General features: G+C 38.2%; 1 protein-coding gene across 10 annotated transcripts in view; it reads left to right on the forward strand.

The window, feature by feature from the left end:
- Nucleotides 1-14,932, forward strand: part of LOC103707037 (pentatricopeptide repeat-containing protein At2g13600-like) — a 28,968-nt gene extending 14,036 nt beyond the window's left edge. For 2 of the 10 annotated variants that reach the window (XM_008791363.4, XM_017842771.3), the window contains exons 2-5: nt 368-692; nt 869-925; nt 7,758-7,823; nt 14,509-14,932. The gene's annotated coding sequence lies outside the window, so the exon portion shown is untranslated. Of the gene's footprint in view, nt 1-367; nt 693-868; nt 926-7,703; nt 7,824-13,932 lie in introns of all 10 variants that reach the window. The other 8 variants (XM_026804626.2, XM_008791373.4, XM_039124686.1 and 5 more) reach the window with 7 other exon arrangements.
- Nucleotides 14,933-21,885: the final 6,953 nt, after the last annotated feature.

The following is a 21,885-nucleotide window of genomic DNA, read 5'->3' on the forward strand; positions in this document are numbered from 1 at the left end:
CGGATACGGCCGTTGCAGGGAGTAGTGGAGCAGGGGGCCGCGGCGTGCCTCAGGGGAACAGTCTGTTGTTGTCAGAGATTGCCGACTCGGGGTCGGATTGCTGGATCAAGGGGCAGCCGACTCGGGGTCGGGCTGCGGAGCCGAAGATATCCGACCCGAGGTCGGATTGCTAGATCAAGGGGCAGCCGTAGTCTTCCCGGGCGCGCGTGCCGGTCACGTGGGGCATGGTGGCTAAGTTCCTCCGTAACAAATTGCAATGTGGATTGTTATCAAACATAGAAGATCCTTTGATACTGCATGCTTACATCATGCTTAAAAACTACTTATAAGGAAATCTAATGCCTTTAAGCTGCTTGTGTTTTCCCAGGACTAAGATGATGCAATAGCCAGCTCCAGTTCACAGTGGATCTATCTTTTTAAGTATTCCTGTATGCCTAGATTCAGCATTTGTCTTCTTCGCTTACCTTTGCTGTGCACTTGCAGTAATAGTGAAATTGGAGCTTACTTGACACTATGCGACCATTTGGAAATATTCTTCAGTAAGGCCCTATGTGCCTAGATTGAATGCTCAATTGGCTGTATTCTGTTTTGCTGGGAGCCTTACTGATTTGTATCTGATGGACCTGTAAGAACAATGAAAACACTTTGTCTGGTATATAAGATTGTGGACTTACAGCTGCATCTGGTAACTGGTACAATATCATCCATCTATTTATATTACTGATTACTGGTGTTACCTGTCTTAATCATTTTGTTGAAACAATATTTTGTACCTTTATTACCTTTGGATGCAAGTTATTTGCACCTTCTTTGTTTAGTTGTGATTTGTTGCATTATTCTCATCTTTTCTGCACTACAATATATGCAGGAAAGATCGGAATAGAATATATAATGCTGGAGGTGAATGATAATTGTTCAACCTCAGGTATTATCTGCGCCCATTTCTCCATTATTAATGTCCTTGAGGCTTGAGGATCTAATTAGCTATACCTTTATAGGTGTTTGCTATACAATTCAATGATGATGCCAATGCAGCTTCAGTTGTTATTGTTACTCACAGTTTAATATATTAAATAGGAAACTTCTGCCTGCGATGCATGTAGCCATGTTAAGTCATGATATCTTTGTTAAGGGACTGACAAATTTCAAAATTTGCCACTTTGCAATGCTAGCATTTTTTATGTGGTGGACATAGATTTCTGACTACAGATAGTAATCGACATTCTCTGCTGCCTGCCATAGAGGGTTTGCTTATGCACATCAAAGAGTTTCATCACCTTGGCACCGGATATACATTGTGTAGAAACTATGGTGTAATTATGTAAAAATGTTACGCTTATAGAACACTTAAGCAAATGGCAATCTGCACAGATTTTCAATTATGTGTGCCGGCGTCTAGCTAGGTAATAAATGTTTGATGTTTGTGTTTTATATAGGATCCCAAAAGGAAAAAAATAGGCTTGAATGCTGGATTTCCACCTGGGAGGCCCATTGATTTACTTAGAGTTTATTATTTTGGTTACACTATTGATGGACTACATGAATTCCAACATATGTAGTGATTTTCCAGGAAGCCAATGGTTCTAACTTTTACTTTTCTCAACCTAGAACACTAACATAAGCTGTTGTTACTAGGCACATACCATGGTTCTAACTAATGGTGTTATAACCATTATAATGACCGCTATAGCGGTTTCGGCTTCTCGCCATTATGTTATTGGGATAAATAATGGCTGTGATTTCCATTATTTCCCGTTATTTTTCCATTATAACAGGATGTTATAACATATATAATGGCTGTTATTTTGACTTTTTGCCTCAAAATTCCCTCGAAATTTTTTTTATGGTCCAAAAAAGACTATAAACTTCTTTAACTAATATTGATGGGGAAAGTAACAACATTATTTTTCCATCATCTTCCTTTATTTCCTGTTATAACACCGTTATAAGTTATAACAGCTGTTAATGTTTAAAATGTCAAAAGTTAGCATTATGACCATTGTAAGGGTCAATAACGGTTTTGGTGGGAAGCTATTATAATGGGATAAAGCATTGTTCCAAACCTTGGCATGTATATAGCAGAATTAGTATTTCATGGTCATGGAATTATGAAATCATGTTCTTTACAGTGGGCACTTTTTTTTGTAGGATTTTGCAGATAATCTTCTAGTGCATAATGGTGACTCCACTACATTTACACTAGTATACAATGGTATGCCACGTTCCAATATAATGGTGATGATAATGGTGAGTATTATAACGATAATGGGGTTACTAATGGTGGTGCTAGTGTTGCATAGACATAATTATATTGAAGCCAAGGAACATTCATTCAGGAGGTCATGCTTGAGTAGTATACACAAGATGCTAATTATGATTTGCAGGACAGTGCCACTAATTGTGAAGCTTCCTACAATAAGGGATATCAAAGCTAGAGGTAAGGGAAAGGGAAAGATGTAGTCCTAAACAATAACCATAACAAGCCTTGTAGATCTAGGAAAGGCATGTAAGCTCATACGGAGACCTTCAGTTGATTCAAATAATGAGGGAGAGTGTGGAAGATGATTATTCACGTCAAGATTCTACGAACCAGTACGAAGGGTTGTACTAGCTATCTAATTGTTTGGTACATTACTGGTATGTGTTGTACTAAGCCGAGGTATATTGAAGATGAAGTATTGGGAGAAGAGAAGCGGAGAGTGAGAGAAACTCCAATCCTAGCACTAGAAGGAGGACCGGAGGGAGAGAGAGAGAAGATGAAGGGAAGAAAGAGGGAGAGGGAGAAGGAGAGGGAGGGAGAGAGAGATATATCAGTTTGACTGCTTGGAGGGAAAGGGCATTGGCATCGACATCGATTGAGGGCGACAGTTCTAGTGTCGGCATCGATTGAGGGCAACTGCATAGGCATCTGTTTAACGTCGGCATTAGCTCGGGTTCAAAGAAGAGAGGAGGTGAGATCCAAACATGGTCAGGGGGGTTTAATTTATATTGAGCTGAATTATTTTGATTGCCCGAATTGTCTCGGTTCCTGGCTGATTTGGTTCCAGTTCTTGATGATTCAGCATACCCTGGTTCACATTGTGTGGGGAGTATCCCCTATTGCTGCATCATGTAAGTGTCAATTAGCTACCAAGAGGTTAAAGACTCAGACATTGTTCATCATCCTAGTTAGTTTCTTGTTAAACATGGCATAGTGCATACATTTATATATCAAAAAGCCAAATAATGCTAACACCCCGTGACTAGCAAAAGTTAGTCTTATGTTAATAATACTTCAGCTATATGATATTACCAATCCTATCTTGTCATTATAAATGTTGCTATTGTCGATGAGTATTGGTGGTGATCACCATTGCTTGGATTGTTTGGATTGCTAAGATGATGATACTGTCAGTGATGCTAGAAAACCAACTTCACCCAATATCAACAGTATCATAGTGGACGTTTTTTGCACATATATCCCTGTAAAATGCCTATTTGTGTATTTACCTCAATATTGCACATGCATGCGCGCGCGCGCGCACATGTATTCTTGTCATTTTTCGCGCGCACGCACATGTATTCTTGTGATTTTTTTTCTTAATGGTTATACCCCCACAATTAAATCTGGCCGATCAATTTCACTAGCTCTTGTAAAATGATAAAATGCTCATTTGTGCTAATAATACTTTATTACCTAGCAATCATCTAGCTGAAAGTAGAATGCTGGTTTTTACCTTTTTTGGGGTACATGCAAGCACTACCACTCTGTTCTTCCAATGATCAGTTAGTTGACACTTTACAAGGGTTCTTCTGGAACATCTAAGTCTATATATAAGCTCTGGCCTCCAGTTGTTGATGCTAACAATTCCTCAGGGGCATAAATCCTGAGCAACTCCATCCATCTCATTGGACACACTACCCCCCTCCCTTCCCCACGTATCCTCAAATAAATTCGAAAAGCAAGCTTTGCACAACCCAAAAGCTTTCTTATAGTACATAGTAAAACTTAAGATTTGTCGAACCGGGCCGAACCACCCAGTTTGGCCCGTATCGAGCCGGCCCGGTAGGGGACCGGGTCGGTTCACCTATTTTTTTAGAACTGGCTCTGAACCGATCGGAACTGGCTCCGAACTGATAGAAATCGGCTGGAATGGGTCAGAACCGGCCGCGAACCGCACGGACTCGGTCCAAACCGGCTAGTTTTGTGCAGAACCAGCACGAACCGTCCGGTTAGCACCGAGTTGGACCTATTTTGAATCGGTCCCCTCCCCTCTCTCTTCCTTTTGTTTTGAAGGTAAGTTGGGAAGGCCTAGGAAACTTAGAAAAATACGCTGATTCAGCACCAATTGAAAGAGGACCCAACTTTAAATAAGGTATGCTTCCTCTCTCTTATCTCATTTTCTCTCTTTTTTTATACCAAAAAATATCTTGAAATTTGCAAAATAAAAAAAGATCATGCCAAAAGTTTTGATTTGGGCTTAATTTTATGATATGTTGTAGATTTATAGATGATCTACACAATTACATAAATTTTTTTAATTTTCATATATATGTTTACATAATTTTTAAAAATTAAAAATATATTTTTAGATTAAAAAATAAAAAAATAAAATAAAATTTTAAAAAATATAAAATTAAAGCGTATTTAGAGGTATGCAAGCTACTCTCCAGCTAAATTTGGTGTCCATTTATTCAATATTTGATGCGATCATACGCATTGTAGCCTAGGCCTAAATTTTTAAAAAATAAAAAAATAAGTAGTCTTTGATGCATACTCATGGGCCTAGAAGAATATATGTAGCATCCATGGTAGGATTTTATGGATCTGAGCTCAAATTAATTTTTTAAATTATTTATAATTAAAAATAATTTTTTAATTTAAAAAGTAATTAAAAATATATAATTAACACCCAAAATTATGAAAATTTAGTAGTATGTAATATATATTTCAGAAGTATTTCTGAAGTAAAAAATATTTTTTGACTGTATGGTATGTGAACATAATTTTTAATTTAAAAATTATTAAAAATATATAAATAAATAAAATAATATGAAAAATTAGTACGATGTATTAAATAAATCAGATGTATTTTCTAAAGTAAAAAATATCTTAATAGTAAGTGTTGGGGGAATGAATGTCGCCCCCTAAGCACACGAGCGCACCAACGGCCCACGGCCTCGGAATCGCCTGACCCCGGACGCCCGAGCTGGCGCCCCACCAGGCGTCTAGCTTCAGGGCTCTTGACCTCGGAAGTCCGACCTCGCCGCCCACCTACCGCGGTTGCATCCTTCTGAAGTCCGGTCAGGGGCCATACCCTGCCACCGCCTCCAGCGTTTAATGCGCGTGGTCTCTGCAAACCCCCGACTCACTCAACAATTAATGCATATCTCCGACTCACTCAACAATTAATGCATATCTCCGACTCACTCAACAATTAATGCGCGTAGCTCCTATTATCTATGGATCTTCAGTCCTCCACGGCAAATCAGCTCGGCAGCGTTCGGTCAGCCGTGACAACTCTCTGATCCCAGCCTCACCTCCGACATCAAGATATTAATTCACCTGATCGCGCACCAACTCAAGCAATGTGCTAAGTCGTACGGCAACCTCGCCCCATCACATCACAGGTAATCCAACCCTCCCTATAAAAAGGGGGACCCCTCCTTCCTAGAGGGGGTTGGACTTTGAAACCCGGTAAAATATATCTTCCTCCTCTCCCCTCCTCCACATAGGAGCCCCCTCTGACTTAAACATCGGAGGGCCGGTGCCGGAAACCCCGGCCAACGGCTTTTTTGCAGACCTTCCGGAGGACGCCGCCCGCCGACGGATCGCCGCCCGCCAGTTCTCGCCGGAGCTCCTCCTTCCCAGCGGACCGGTCGCACCCGGGTCATGTTTCCAGCAACAGTTGGCGCTAGAGGAAGGGAGGAATCGCCGCAGAGCGTTGAGGACCCTCTGATCGCTCGCCGAGGGCTCGGAGAGCCTGTTAAGGGCCTTCAACCGGGGGTGCCCCCATCTTGGGTCGAATCCCCATGGCGCCTCGGACGCAAGAAAGAAAAATTTTCCCTTCCACTCATGAATAGAGGAAGAGGCACCTCGAAAGAGTGACATACCACCCCGACAGGCGAAATATAGCCACTCTCCATCCGCCGGATTTGTCTTTAATAAGAAACCACGACGAAAAACGCTCACCGAAGCCGGAATCCCGTGCGCAAGGCAAAGGGACAAGAATCCGACGATGGTCCTCCATGAATTCAGAGCGAGCTATGCTGGGACGAGTTGGTACTCCACCAGCAAGCTGTTCACGAACTCATGAAGGGGGAACCGCAAACCGGCCCAGAGCGTCTCGAGATGGATTCCGATCAGACCTGGGGGCGGCCGCGTCACCCTGTCCTCCCGCCCCGCAGTTTCGAGATGAAACCCAGGCCGGAAAAAGAACCGGGTACGGACCAATTCCAGCTCCTCCCCCGACAAACTAGATCCAGCCTCGCCCGGACCAAGACCCATTTTAGAAGAAAGAAAAACGACCAAAAGAGGAAGGAGACGGAAAAAAGCAAAAAAAAAGGAAGAAAAAGAGGGACCCCCTAGCTAACGCAAGAAGGAAACCTACGGGAGGAATCGTCGGGAATCGCTCCGAGCACCACCTGGAAGGCTCTGTTGCGACTGAGAAAGAAGACAAGAGAATAGAAACGGCGGAAATCTAATTGATTTCCTCACTAATTGATTTTAGGATATTTCATGTTGTTTCTCGTAGCATATAATATCACACTAATTATTTCATATTTTGTATCACTTGAAAATAACAACATGCATCATTTAGGTTATACTAGGATCATAGAAACATCAAATTATACTTGAAATCATTGAAAAAGTTGAAAAAAATTGATTACTGAATAATCAAACTTTAAAAACTTTTTTTAAAAAAATGGGCATGCCGGTTTGGAATCGGCAAGCCCAAGCGTACTGTGTCCGTACGGTACTGTACCGTATCGGCTCGCCCACCGACTGGTATGGGTTCCGGTACCGGTTCGGCGAACCTTGGTAAAACTCATTACTTTGATTGCAACAAGCGATGCCACGTTCAGGTTTTCAAACAATCTGGAACCAAATAATTTCTTGCCTAGATGATGTTCACAATACCACCATTAATTTGAAGTATTAGCTAGCTAGTGCCCAAGAAACAGAAGATAATCAATTTAGTGGATTAAAAAAAATTACCTTCCTCCTTTGTTTCTTTGTTGTGTACTTGTATCATAGTGTTGTATGTGATATGTAGAGCATTTAAATTTCAGAAGGAAAGAATGTTCTCTTCTGGCATTGTTACAGAAAATTATGAGCCTAACTAGAAGCCTGATAGGTTTGAGATTTACCAAGTGGCAAATAACTCATATCTGAATTTTGGCATTTATTTATGTGATGTCCAAACTAAACACGTCTTGTTTTTATGCACTTTTTTGGTGGCCCCATTTAGATCCATAATTCTTTTCCTTTGGTCTGCCAACTCACCTGCATAACATAAAGGGCATCAACTTAAACCTTGCTTCAACTTTGATGTACTTGCTTTTTCTGGGAAAAGTTCCAAATTCTGCTGCATCATATTTGTAATTTCCCTTCTGACATGCTAGAATTGAATGCTGCAGTGATACAAGGTAACCACAGACTTGCTACCCACAATAATTTCATTGACATTGATCTAGAGCTACTTCTATTCCTTTATTTGCAGATCCTTTGAAACTTGCCATTTTAAGTCAGATTTTTCATCTTTTCTATCCTACAGTATTTGGAGGAAAATTTATTGGGTAGAAGATAGTGTTGGAAAGGGACCAAAATTGTTGATCCTCAGGTATAATGTACACCTTTTTCCCCATTTCTGATGTCTGTTGGGAATTTGATATATATATATATATATATATATATATATATATATATATATATATATATATATATATATATATATATATATATCTGTGAGCGTTTTCTATTAATACCAATGTTCTCTATTCATGTTATAGGTTTTTGCAAGCATTAGGGGAATTGGTATCTGTGTTGATTAAATTCAATGGTGTTGTTAAATTAGATTCAATTACTACTCATTCATGATTTACAGAACATGGAACTTAAAAACAACCCTGTGATGTATGTGACATGTTGAATCATGATTTAGGGGACAAGCTTCAAAATTTGACACTTTGCATCACTGATATTCATCATGTGAAGGACAAGTCTCCAGATGTACACAAACACACATCCCATTTCCAAAAGTATACATGTTGGATTTGAATAGTGGGTTTCCAACTAGGAGACCGATTGATTTACTATAAAATTTATTATTTTGACTGCATGAAAGTTGGACTATGGCGACTCCATGACATGCTAATAATTTTCCGAAATGCCATTTTTTAAACCATTACTTTGCTCAACCTATTACACTAACACAAAGTACAACTATATTTAGCATATGTTACATAACATTAGCAAGCTGAAGGTACTGTATTCATAATTCTTGTTATGGATAGTGGATGTGCATCTTTTAGGTTTTCGGATTTGTGGATAGTTTGCTAGTGGATAATGAGAAGTCCACTATTTTTGCACCTTACCTAGTAAAATGCCATGTTTTAGGAATGAGGATAAGGGTGATATTTTAATGATGATGGGGGCTGGTATTTAACAAATATAATCCCCAAAAATACCAAGGATATTCATTCAAGAGGTCATATTTGACTAGTGCATCCAAGATGCTAATTATGATTCTCCTGCCAATGTAACTAATCTTAAGACATCCTGCAGTTGTGGTCATCAAAGGTGAGGCAAGGATAAGGGAAATGGCTGTACTAAAAAAAACAACCACAAGAAGCATTATAGGTCTAGAATTTGGAAAAGCCTCCTTAAGGCTCGAAGGCCAGGAGGTTGGCCTTCAATTTACCTAGAAAGAAGTTGGAGCGTGAAAAATGATTGTGCGCATATTAAGTGGATTCCTTGTCATTGTTTTATATAGGTATCATTTGCTTTACATTGTGAGGAGATTCCTCTCTCTTGTTATTTTCTTAATTTGGGTGGAGATTGCAAAAGGGTTGGGACACGATTAGGAGGAAATTTAGAGATGAGAATCTCATCTGGGGGGATTGATTATATAGGTTGGAGAAATAGGGAGAAAAAGTAGGGGTATGGAAATCAGGGAGACATACAAGAATGGAAGAATAATGTAACCCCTTGAGAAACATGGTCGGACAGCAAGATTTTTCTTCTTTTTTTATCTTTTCATAGAGAAAGGAAGAACTTTTCTCTTTCTTCCTATTTTGTCTAATACTTGGCTTAATATTGTAGTATAAACACACGAAAGACATTTTTACAAGGTTATATATGCAAAGAAACCTTAATGGTTTTCATGCTTTGATATTAGGGATGGTTTTGGTGGTATGTGAGAATTTTCTCTTAGTGTGATTAAAGAGGTGATAAAGGAGAGGTAGAACTGAGTCTCCTTTTCTTCAATTGAAGGGCCAACCTTCAATCAAACTGAATCTCTTCTAGGTTTACCAATATAAAACCAAGTTCATTCTACTTTTACTAGTGTGATTTGGAATCCAAGTTTGATTCAAATCTAGGCTAGAAAAACGTATATTGTCCTATTATGATACAAATTTAATCCTCATTCAGTTTTTGCCACCCCTAGGCCACAATTGGTTACAAGATAGGAAAAGGTGGAATAGCTATCTCTATCCTTCGGTATCCATGTAAGGTTTTGTTATTCCTAGGTTAAATCCGAATGCCATTTTGGTGCAAATCTATTATCCCTGATTATGATTGATGGAATATTTAGAAATGTTATTTAATTGAAGGTGTTGGAATGAAGGATTAAGGGGCTACTTTTGCATAACTGGATAAGAATAGGTTTTTTCCGTCAGATTAATATGGAATCCTAAGCTTAGATTTGTTGCCTCCACCTTAAAAAGGCTGAATCCAATGACAAATATCTTGACATGTGTACAGAATATGTTCTTCAAAATAAAATGTTTGACCATAGTATATGCTAGACCGAAGCATAATGAAAGGGCTAGACCGAAGCATAATGAAAGGGCTAGACCTAAGCATAAAAATGCAATCCACAAAAGCATTGCATTTATAAGGGGTAGCAATTATTATTCAATCCTCCAACCAACCTGCAACAAACCTGGGATAAGCAAGCTCTAGTTGGGCATAAATGCGTTCGGGTCATAAATGGGTTGACCCGACTTAGCTGGTTCAATTTAGAGTCATGATGTATCTAACCTATTCTGAGCCATCGAATAACTGAATTGGGACAACATATTTACAACTCGAAGCGTTCAAAACTCATTGAAGCCATTTGAACTTTGAACCTTTTAAGACCCCGTTAACATATTATTACTAACCTGACTTGATCTAAGCTCTTAACTAAAAGGTTGGATCCATAATTCAAGCCTACTAAATATTGGCAAACATGGTGCATTTTCACATGGTATTTGGCATTCACTTGCTTATTAATTGTATACCAGCTGAGATACTTTCAACACTATTTTCACTATCAAATTTTGGTTCCCTAATCACTAAACATCAAAAATCAATGCCTAAAACTAAATTTTATCTTAATTTTACTATACTGGCAAACATTTGGTTGTGTTAGTCCTCTTAGAAAGCTTTTGGCCTACCATAATAAACCTATATCTAGGTTCATCTGGGCACCACTCACCTACCAAGATAGATAAGATATTGGACAATGAAGGCCTCAACTTTTTTTTTCTTTTTCCGTAGGAAAAATAGCTAATTACCTTGTTGGATGGACCTGTCATGGCTTCATGAGTAGGAATCGGCAGCTCACATGGGCCAGAAGGCAGTCGAGAGTTGTGACTTGTGCCCTCATCCACAACTTCATCATCACTATCCCGTTCAAAATCCTCATTGTTATCTCTAGTCCAAGTATTGTAAACAAATAAAAAACCTTTTTTCGTTAAAAAGAAATTTCAAAAACAAAGACAGAGAATGAAAGAAAAGGAAAAGGAGGTTGAAAGAATGAAGTAGAGAGATGATATAATGATCAAAGCTTTGGCCGTGAAATCTCACTGTTGGAAGACGAAACCTCTCAAGAAACCCTTCAGATTAGCCAAAAGACCCTAGGTCGAGAACCCTAGAGTCTTCCAAACGGCTTACAAAGGCAAGAATGCCATGTGGCAACAGTGCTGGATGAAAATTTCTGTCATTAATGCATTCTTGATGGAGCCTGGGATCAAGATTTCCATCAAATGAAGGGGGAAAGAGAAGAAGAAGGTAGTGGCGATATCACCTACAAGAGTTTAGGGTTTTACGGTGGGAATGTTGCTGATACCTTGAGATTTTAGGTTCTATAGGGGAGGAGAGGAGGAGCTCCGGCTGCCTCTGCCTACACCCAAAACCTCTTTGAGATCTCTACTTTTATTTCTTTTTTCAAATTGTGCAATAAGGGAAGAAACTGAAAAAGGAAATAGGGAGTACTGAGAACAAGGAAATAAGAGAGAGAGAGAGAGAGAGAGAGAGAGAGAGAGAGAGAGAGAGAGAGAGGGCGGGGGGGCTCCTGTCACCTTGTCTTAGGACACTTGTCAGTTCTTGAAAATAGAAATTAGCTAGCCGAGTTATTGTACCATCCATCTTTCCAACACCGTCTATCTAGATGTGACCTCTCAATTAATGAATTTGATTGAGGGTTCATGAAATTAAAAAAATAAGATATGTCCTGCCTAGTCCAATCATTTATTTAATTTATTAGACTACTAATTAGAGCTAAAAACATGTTGGATACTTATCCAATGTTCATTACCAGTATATCCATAGATCTTTATTTGATAAAAACAAATACAGGTATAAATATTAGTCGGATACAAAAATTCATATTCATATTTGCTTTAAATAGATATGAATATAAATCAGATATGGAAAATTTGGATATAAATATGGATATAAGTCAGATGGTTGAACTTTATGAGCATTAATCAAAAGATATCACTAAATGAAAGGTAGATTAAGTTAATACCATGCTAATATAGTCAATTATTTCTTTTAAAAATTCAGGAGTACTATATTAAATTAAATATGATTACAAGCAAAACTAGATATTCAGGTACTAATCTGATAATTAAATATCCATATCTGTACCCATGGCAACCATACCTATGGCGATCCAGATCCTTGTGGATGAACCATACCAAGCATGCTCCCCATTGCAATTAGTGTAGCATCATTGTTGCACAAATTTATGGTTGTAGTAGCTGCATATAGGTGTTTATTGGCCACCCATGAAGCAACCAAAAGTCAATCAAAGGTTATGCAAGCGGTATTTATGTATTTCAATCTTATAAACTACGTGCAAAACTGTATAATATATGAGAGCATGAGAAAAGGAATAAGAAATGCATCAGATGAACCATAAGTAGTTACATCCATGTGAGCTCCACATTGGGAAAAGGACTGAAAATCAACCCTCTAGGTTTTAGCAATATTAGCAATGCTAGGTGCTGACTTGCTTGATTTATAAAGTCACTAGGTTGGGTATTAATGACGTGGGCTCAAATCCTGCACACACTGAGGTGGGGGCTGGTAAAACCCCTCCTGTTTCTCAAAAAAAAAAAAAGTTAAGCAGTCTCGAAGAACAGGGAGTTGTGAGAAGGATAGCAGTTCCAAGGTTGTTAAGGCATTTAGGGGTAGCTGCCTAAGCACTACTGAGGCACCTAGGCGGATTGCTTAGTGACTTAGGAAGTTCATTAAAAAAAGGGCAGAAAAGTGCATTAAAAGTCAGAAAAAAATGGCCTGTTGCTTTGTGAAATATCTATACCAATATACTATGAGAAGTTGGGAGCTCTTAAGCATCCATTGTTTGTCAGACATTCAGTGAACTCATTAGGTGATCTCACATCATTAGATTAGGTGAAATTTTTTTAGAAATCCATCCTCGTCTCATCATTCAATTTTCTTTTTTTTTTTTACTTTTCATCTCATCAAATTCCTAATGCCTATCTCTGTGATTACTTTGCAATTCTATCAAATGTGCACAGATGAATATCTTAGAAGTGTTTATCAGGAGCTCTTGGATTGAGAGTTTTCAAAAGAACATGAGCTCACTCCTATCTCTGTAACTAATTTCAATAGATTCAACTCCAGTAGAAAGAGAAAAAAAATCATACTCTAATCTCTTAAATAATCTTTGTTTTAATACAATAGAGTGATTACAGCGATCTACTCTCTTGCATGCATGCCTATGCATGCAGACCTTTTTATTTTTTTCATCACAACCACTTATCCTCTCTCCCACATATTTCGCAGAAGTATTAGAAAAGATGTATTAAACAAATTGAGTAGAGGAGAAGAGGAGTAAGAGGAGAAGAAAAGAGAAATAAAGAATAGAGAAGGGAAGAAGTGGAAGCAGAAAAGCTAACCACTTTTGTTATTCCCTTTTTGACATCTTAAAAACTAGTCTAATCGCTCTCTTTCTCTCTTTTTCCTAATCCCCTCATGTTCTTAGTAACTGCCCCTCTCTTTCCCACATCTCTTTCTCTTTCCGTCCCTTAATATGTACTTTACATGTACTCTTCTTAGCAACCATAACTAACATCCTTCATCTATCATTTCTAATTTGAGAATAAATACTAACCTAATTTTCCCCTCTATGTTAACGTATTCTTTCTCTCATGCACTGTGCTGTGTAAAAAAAATAAAAGAAAAGAAAAATTCTTGAGTGGTTCCAAGCACAGAAAATGCAAAAGGTGAAGAATGGGGTGCTCTTGATGAATGTGTACAATGAGGAGGTTAAGCTGCTCGATGTGAAATGCATTCTTTTTTTTTTCTTGTTTGATGATTAAGTGTGAAGGACCCTTTGGCATGTTAAAAAAGGATGGTTGCCCTGATTTATGATTTTTATTGTGTGGTCAAATTATATGTTCATTATAGTTATGCAAGCTCTATGAATACAGCTTGCTTATCATGGTGGTGCACATAATGATCATGGGCGGCAAATGCAATAATTAGTTAAGGGTCATTTTTTATTCATTTTGGAGCAAAAGGAGTCTAAGAAGATGGATGTGAAATCTCTCTCTCTCTCTCTCAATTGGAACTTCCTAGGCCAAACTCTTGGAAACGCTTCTGCAGGTTGGAAGCCATAACCTCCCATCTTCACAAGGGTTTTGGGGGGTCAGGGTTATCTGGGGAGGGCGACCTTTCAGGTAGCTCATTGCCTACGGATCCTTCTATGAAAAAAAGAATTTAGTTACGTTATCACTTGGTATTTGTAGCATGTAATCATGTATTTTCTTTTGCCTGTATTGGAAAGACAAAGGCATGGAACTCTCTTTTGGCCTTGGTTATGCTGTTTTGATTTGTTATTCCTTAAAATGTTTTCCTTTCTAATAAGATGGTGAGCGTATCTTTAATCATTCCTTATGTTGTACAATTTTGTGTTGACAAGGAAGGGTAAGTGTTGATGTATGATTTTATGTTGTCAGTATGATAAATTTATCTTTGATATAATTGTCCAAGTTGCCATGCAACAGGTTTGTCATCATGATTCTGCATGGGCGGACCATGCACAATAAGCTTGTTGAGGTAGGGATGAAATTCATAACTCTTTTATTATTTTTGGAGCATATGAGAAGTATAACAAGCCATATGCGAAATCTCTCTCTCTCTCTCTCTCTCTCTCTCTCTCTCTGTCTGAGAATTACCTGGGTCAAACTCTGGGGACAAATGTATGTATTCATTTATATGAATGCTTATTTCTGTCTTGTATATTGGGGAAAGGAAAGATATGGATGTCTCCAAAAAAGGGAAAGAGAAAAAAGGCACTGGTTATGTTATTTGGACTTCTTTCTTTTTTTATTCATGGGGTGACCCCAATCACTTTTCACTTGTTTCAGCATACTGTTTATTCATGGTTCAACATCAGGACAAGAAAATTTAGGAAGAAAAGTTATTTAACTTCTTCCCTTTCGTTAACAAAATTGTTTTTTGTTTCGTATTCTTCATCCGCTTAATTCTTTCTTCATTTTTTTGTTACTTTTTGTTCATGTAATTTTTGAATATCCTTCCTCTTTTTGTAAGCCATTGTAGAGGATAAATTGTTGCTTTAGAACATTACTATAACTTCTGAAGTAAAAAAAACGTTACTGTGACAGGGCTGCTTTGCTTTTATAGTTGGCAATTGTTGTTGATACTGTTAAAGATGGCAAGGTATGTAGTTGCTTATAAGTAGGGATGTGGTAGTTGAAGATCAATGATTTGGAAGGCATTTAACACTAAATTATCTCTAGAGTTATTTATGAATACACTTTTTTCTACAAGAGAGACAAGATTTGATCTGCTGATAATTTGTATCTATGGTACTCCAGAAGCATTAGGATAAAATCTGACGATACTAAAACTTCCTGATCAACTTTTTTGTTTTTTAAAAAATGAATTCTTAACATGGAGAAGTTTTAATTCACAAATCTCTCTTATGTTGGAAAGGTAGGAAGGTTAGCAAGATAGATCTGTATTTTCCCTATAGATCTCTGGATGTAAAACTCCTGTTTTCACTGTCCCACTAAATTCTGCTTTTTCCTGATAAACTTTTTTAAATTTTATGTCTTCAATAATCATTTTTTTATAAAAATGTTTACTAGATACATATAATGCAAGAGTCATTCAAGAGGAAATAAGATTATTACGCATGCAATGCACAAGACTTTTAAAGACAAAGGGATATTTGGTGAATGACTATAATCCTACTAATTGATGCAATTTTGGGATTCTAATTTTCTGCTGGCAACCTTCTTGTGAAGGCTATAGGAAACATGCTGAAATTGACGAATTTACGAGGAACCTAATCCACCATGGTACTTGTTTCCTTTCCAACAATCAATAATAAATTTAAAATGTGTATGATTTTGTAGAATCCTAAGCCATAGTATTTGCTTTAAATTCTAAAAACAAGACATTGCCAACTGAACCCTTAGAATCACAAACTTTTCTTTAGATTATATAAAAGGTATAAGTGGGTTGGGGCTGCGGCAATGTCTAACCTAACCCAAACTCCAGTCAAATTGGCATTGGGTTTGAGTTTACCATTAGGTTCTAAGACCATGACACTGGCCACTGCTACCGCCAGTACTAGTAGTGAAAGACCAGAGATGAAACTTGTTAGACAATATAAGTAAGACATTTGATATAGTACATGTTTGTTGATTTTATTTTTTATATCATTTTCTATAACTAATTTTACATTTTTAACAAAAAATAATTAGAAACAACTAAGAAATATTTTTGAGATTTGTTTTCTTTTCAAATATATATTTTTCGGGTCCACGGAGCCCCTGTTGCTTGCCTTTTCCCTTCTGCTTGAATCAAAATCTACAGCAGCTCGCCAGACTCCATTCTTGCTCAATACATTAAAGAGATCACACAACAAGCTTGGTAAGAATCATGTAACAATTTAAGACCTCATCTAAAAAGGCTAGCCGGAAGATATTATTTGAGTTTTTTGATCATGTATAAGTATTCAAAATCATACACCTGCACGGGTCTTCACAAATCATCAACGTGCCCAAACGTTGGCCAGGTCAAAAAGTCTAACATTTGAGCTGAGCGATGAGCGATGAGTTGTACCTGATCTTGGGACTCAACTGTTGATTGCTTTCCTAGTGCTTGCAGACTCTCTCTTTTTCTCTCTCTCAAAGTCTTTCTCATAAGCATGTCATCAATGCTAAATACTTTAACTCGAATAAACTTTTGGTCCCAAGAGGTGCAAATGTTCTTCTTCCAACATGAATGACATCGTCATCATCTTACTAGAATATCCAAGTAAATAATTAATGCGAGTTAACATCACATTTTTTGCTCTTTGACAAACGTGCGGGCATGCGGAGTCGTGTTGTTCACTGCTTGCTCTTTGCTCATGCCATTGCTATCGCCTGCTCATTTACAGATCGGCGGCAGTAGCGACATGAGGCGAATGCAAACAAATTCAGTGTTTGCTTGTGCTTCGTCCCTATCATAGCAGTGTGTGCTCCGTGCAAAAGTATAAGTTGGGAACGAACATTGTTGCCAACTAAGTCAAGAAAAATTGGTAACAGAGCTGTCACTTTGTTCGTTTTCTGAAACCATCGAATCTTTCATGGATGTGGATGCTTTCAGCTTTCCAATCACTTCTTAATACCATCTTCTCGCAGTTCCTATCAACGATCATACCATGCTTCCACCCTCCTGGAGTTCAGCTTTTCAAAAAAAAAAAAACAAAGAAGAAAGAGGCTCACAATTAATGTATCATGAGTACCTCTGACCAAAGGGAAATCTCAAAAAAATTAGAGCTTCTTTTTCTTCCTATATTTTTGCAAGGAAATTTCTCTAATCAACATTATTGCATGGCAATCTGCTACAATTACATATATGCATATAATTGTGATAATATGGCATAAATCTTCGAGATATTATACATTTTTTTATATCACATGTACCACCATAGTGAACCTAGTTCATCAAACAAAAATGAATTACGCAGTGCAAACTAATTTGGACCAACATAGAAAGCAAGAAATTAAACCAGGCTTCAAGCTGTTCATTCTCTTTGCAAACTTCAAATCATTTCGTTCTCTAAGAAATAATCCATCCAAATGATAATAAGAGCCCCGGCCGGAACCATCGATCAAGAGTGAATTAGTTTTAATTTGTGCTCGACAATCGAATCATCCAAATCAGTACCTTAGTGGAATTAGGTTAGGCACGGTGCTTTCTGGACAATTTGACTGTTCATCACAACATGGCTACATATTACACCTTTAAATCTGTCCAGTGGATCTCCCATACTGTAGCTTCTTAAAGGTCGATCGTGTACTTAGTTCAGGAGTAAGTAAAGGTGGAAGAGAAATTGTACCCAAAAACAATAAAAAGGTGGAAGAGAAATAGTAATGCATGATAGAATATTTCTGCGATAAGTTATACCTTTTCTTATTTGGCTATAATTTTTGGAATAAATTTCAGTCATGGGTGCTTTTGTCCATTTGGAGAGAGAGAGCGAGCGAGAGAGAGAGAGAGAGAGAGTTGGCATGCATGAATGATGATTTTATGCTGCGAATAGCTTACGATAATTTTTATTTGAGATAGCTATTTCTGGCATAAGCAAGTTTGGTTAGCATGCAATAACTATTCCTTGCTTCCTGTTTTCCTTTCCAAAGCTGTTTGGCCAGCTTTCTTACCAAAGTAAATGCTTCCCAAGGCAGTGTTTTGTTGAAGAATAAGAAAGAGTGGAATTAGAACAGTTATGCCTATTACAATAGATACGAGCTACCTTTTTTTTCTTATTTGGCCACCATTAGAGTGCTTTCCTCCAGTTAAAAAAAGAAAAGGAGCATGTACGCATATCCAGTTACACCAGATCATCACCACCATGGCTATCCAAGATGCATGTCTTTCAAACTAAATATTTAGATGGGACTCCCACTTTGGTTGGTGTAGTCTGGTACACGGTACAAACATGCATATCTTAACCATCAATCACACGCATCATTCTTGCGGCTTTTTCTGTTCGCATGCATGCAAGCTTATCTTTAATTAAAATAAATAAAGGGATATATAGAGGAAACTGCAGTCGGCCACATCTCATTTCTCGTCCATCTCATCTGGATCTAAAGAACCTTCAAAGCCAATCTAAGAATCCAAGGACATAGTAAGATATGCCCGGATTCTTGAATTGACGCCTGTCGTTGTGATTGCCACCTACTGGCGATGGTACCAGCACCTCAATTTCACTCGTTCAAAAGGTCCCCATCCGTGCCGTGCTGTCTCAAAGTTATCTCCTCCTCGAACGCTCTCCCACCCCCACCATAGAAAACCATCATAATGACTTAATCATCTCATCTTCTGTTCTGCTCCCCCTCCAAATCACAGTGCCCCATTTCATCTCCTCTCCCTCTCCTCCTATTCGGCTGTCCCCCAAATCATGGGCCCCGGCACTGCAGCAAAGCCAGCGGGTTCTTTTCAGCAAAAAAAGCCAGCGGGTTCTTATCAGCACTGCGGTTAAAAGACGCCCATCAGAAAACGACCTGACGTGAACAGCCTCGCTCAGCGACGTGCGTTCCCTTAAGATTGATACAGCTACTGGTGCTGGCCAGTCTGCTTCGAGAGCAACCATCTCCTACCCTTTCTCGGGTTCCTGTCTGTAATTTTCACTTGCGGCCATCCTCTCCCCTCTTTACAGTGGAGTTAAACCCGAGTTATCTTTTTATCACAGGAGGGCCACGACCGCGACCACGCTTGGATGGTAGGATAGAGGATGGACCCTGGGGCCTCAGCCATCTTTTCCAGCTTCCCATGAAAGTTAAAATTCCCACAACTGTTTCCTTTTAGATCAAGAGCAACCTCCCGAGGAGCAAAACTTCTCCTTTCGATGTTCGGCACGCCAGAAATGGGCCAACGTGGTCGCCTTGTACAGATATCGGTTGTTCTCGGCGGAGGTGCAAAGCTGCAGAAAACTTAAAAAGAAGCGTCTGTCAGTCAATGTAGGAGAAAAGACAGTGTGTCAATCTGAGCAATGCTTTTTGAGTGCCCACCTAGTCGCACGCACATACATGCATTCAAAAAGAAAAAAAAAAGGGGAGAGAGAGAGAGAGAGAGAGAGAGAGAGAGAGAGAGAAAGAGAGAGAGGGTGGGGAGAACAAGAACAAGAAAGAGATCCTCATGCCATGCCCCATGCTTGAATTGTTGCGACTTGCGAACATTGGTGCAGTGCATGGGAGTTGGTTGAATAACGAGTTATCATGCCAGTGTTACGTGCACCCGAGCAACTTTCTTTGTGATTGAGTGACATCTCGGTGCATTTTTTTTCTATGTTTTTGTTCATTCATATATATATATATATATATATATATATATATATTCATTCAAATCCATTATATGACATGTAAAGAAAGAAAAAGTGATGCCTTTAGGTGGGTACCTTTAAGATTTACTTCCTCAAAGTATCAAGAAAATAGGACGCTTGTCCTGGTTGAGTCCTAAACCAAAATCCAAAAAATATGCTCAAGATAAGATTCTCGTATGAAATCCATGCAAGAGGAATGGACAACACACACACACGCACACAAAGAAAAGAGTTTTCTCTTGCCGTACTCGAAATTTGAATGGGTGTGACTCACGAAAATTGGTGCGGTGCATAAGAGTTTGGTTGAATCCGGAGCTATCATGCCAGCATTAGGTGCAGCAGAGCAACTTTCTGTATGATTGAGCGACATATCAGAGAATTTTTTTATGATGCTGTGCAGTGGTATTTATTCATTTAAAAATCCATTATAAGATTGATAAAGAAAGAAAAAGAAATACCCTGGGTAGGTATCTTAGGATTTATTTGTTCAAAGTGTCCAAGATACTGTGCTGGTTCAAAATAATATTCTCATATGGAGTCCTTATAAATGAACAACTCTGTTTCAGACTTCTTGATGTTGACAAGTTATGAAGGAAGATGTTGCACCCCTCCGTTCTGGATTCCAATTATTGGTGGTCCTTCGTTCTAGACCAGAATTAACCAAAGTAAGTTATTAGGTTTCGGACCATCTCATATCTGCCAACCTCATTATAAATACAGTGGGTCCCAGCCAAAACTACTGGCGGCCCCTCCTCCGCCCCTCCACGCGGCACTTCATCCACATCCCTCCATCGGCCATCTGCCATCTCTTCTTTGCTTCTTTCCTTTCCTTTCCTCTCCTGCTTCTTCCTCTCTATTTTCCTCTCTTTTATTCTCCCTCTCCTCCTCCATCACTAGTTTCTCAGTTTGCTTGCCAAAACCATTCCGATCCGTCACCAACACTATTTGGGACCCCACAAATCAGATAATTTGGGATGGTTCCACCGTCTTTGGTGGAGATATTATGTTCATAAGTTGTCAGATTCTTTTCTACTTGAATACCTTCTCTCTTTTAAGTACTTAAACATGAACAACATTTTCTTAGTCTTATTTTATGCTTACTTTTAAAAGTAAATATGCTTGATCTTGATTATGTTTATAGGCGGTGTACCAGTATATATAAATATAAATATGCTTGATGTAAATTCTCCCTTCAATCCTACTACAAATAATTAAGAAATGAATTGAAGATTTTTTAGACACCCAAATCTTACACAAACGAAAAATCAACCCAACATAACCTATTGCCACCCATAAGGCAAAGGAATTTTTGAGAGTAGATTTTTCTTTTTTAAAAAAAAAATTTAAAAAGAATTTTTTTGAGACCAGAGTCTAACTCATTATTAAGTTTTTGGGATGGCTCGAGACTTCAACTCATAGATCTCATTAGGTGAAATCACACTTGTAAAGTTATGTATCTAAACCCAATGCTCTCTAACTTAAGAGGGCTATGTATGACCACCGAGAGTTATCTCATGGTCTTATTTTTTGGAAGAAATTATAGCCATTTGAGAATGGATAACTTTAAACAAATAGGTTTACCAAATAAAAATATTTATAATAAAATTTACATTAGATCTGAGTAAATGACAACCACATAAGGGCCTCTTTGGTATCACTTTTATTTTTTATTTTTACCTTAAAATAAAATCATAGAAACCAAGATAAAAATATATTTGTTGCTATTATTTTTATCTTTTATTTTTTTATAAATTATTATCATTATTTCTAGGAATATTAAAGTAAGAAACTATTATTTTACTATTTTCAAAAAATGAAACTTGTATCTCTTATTACCATAAAAAAACACTACCTCCACACTCACCATCATTTTCACCACCACCTTTGCCATCTCCACTACAACTATTACCAATAGCATCATTGCTACTGCTATCATCTCCATCACTACTAATGCCATCGCCAATGTCGCTAACACTATGTCGCCACCCTCTCCGTATTTGCCACACCACTATTATCGCCACGGTTTTTGCCATACGGT

Source organism: Phoenix dactylifera, chromosome 3 (assembly GCF_009389715.1).
Source record: "Phoenix dactylifera cultivar Barhee BC4 chromosome 3, palm_55x_up_171113_PBpolish2nd_filt_p, whole genome shotgun sequence".
NCBI lineage: Eukaryota > Viridiplantae > Streptophyta > Magnoliopsida > Arecales > Arecaceae > Phoenix > Phoenix dactylifera.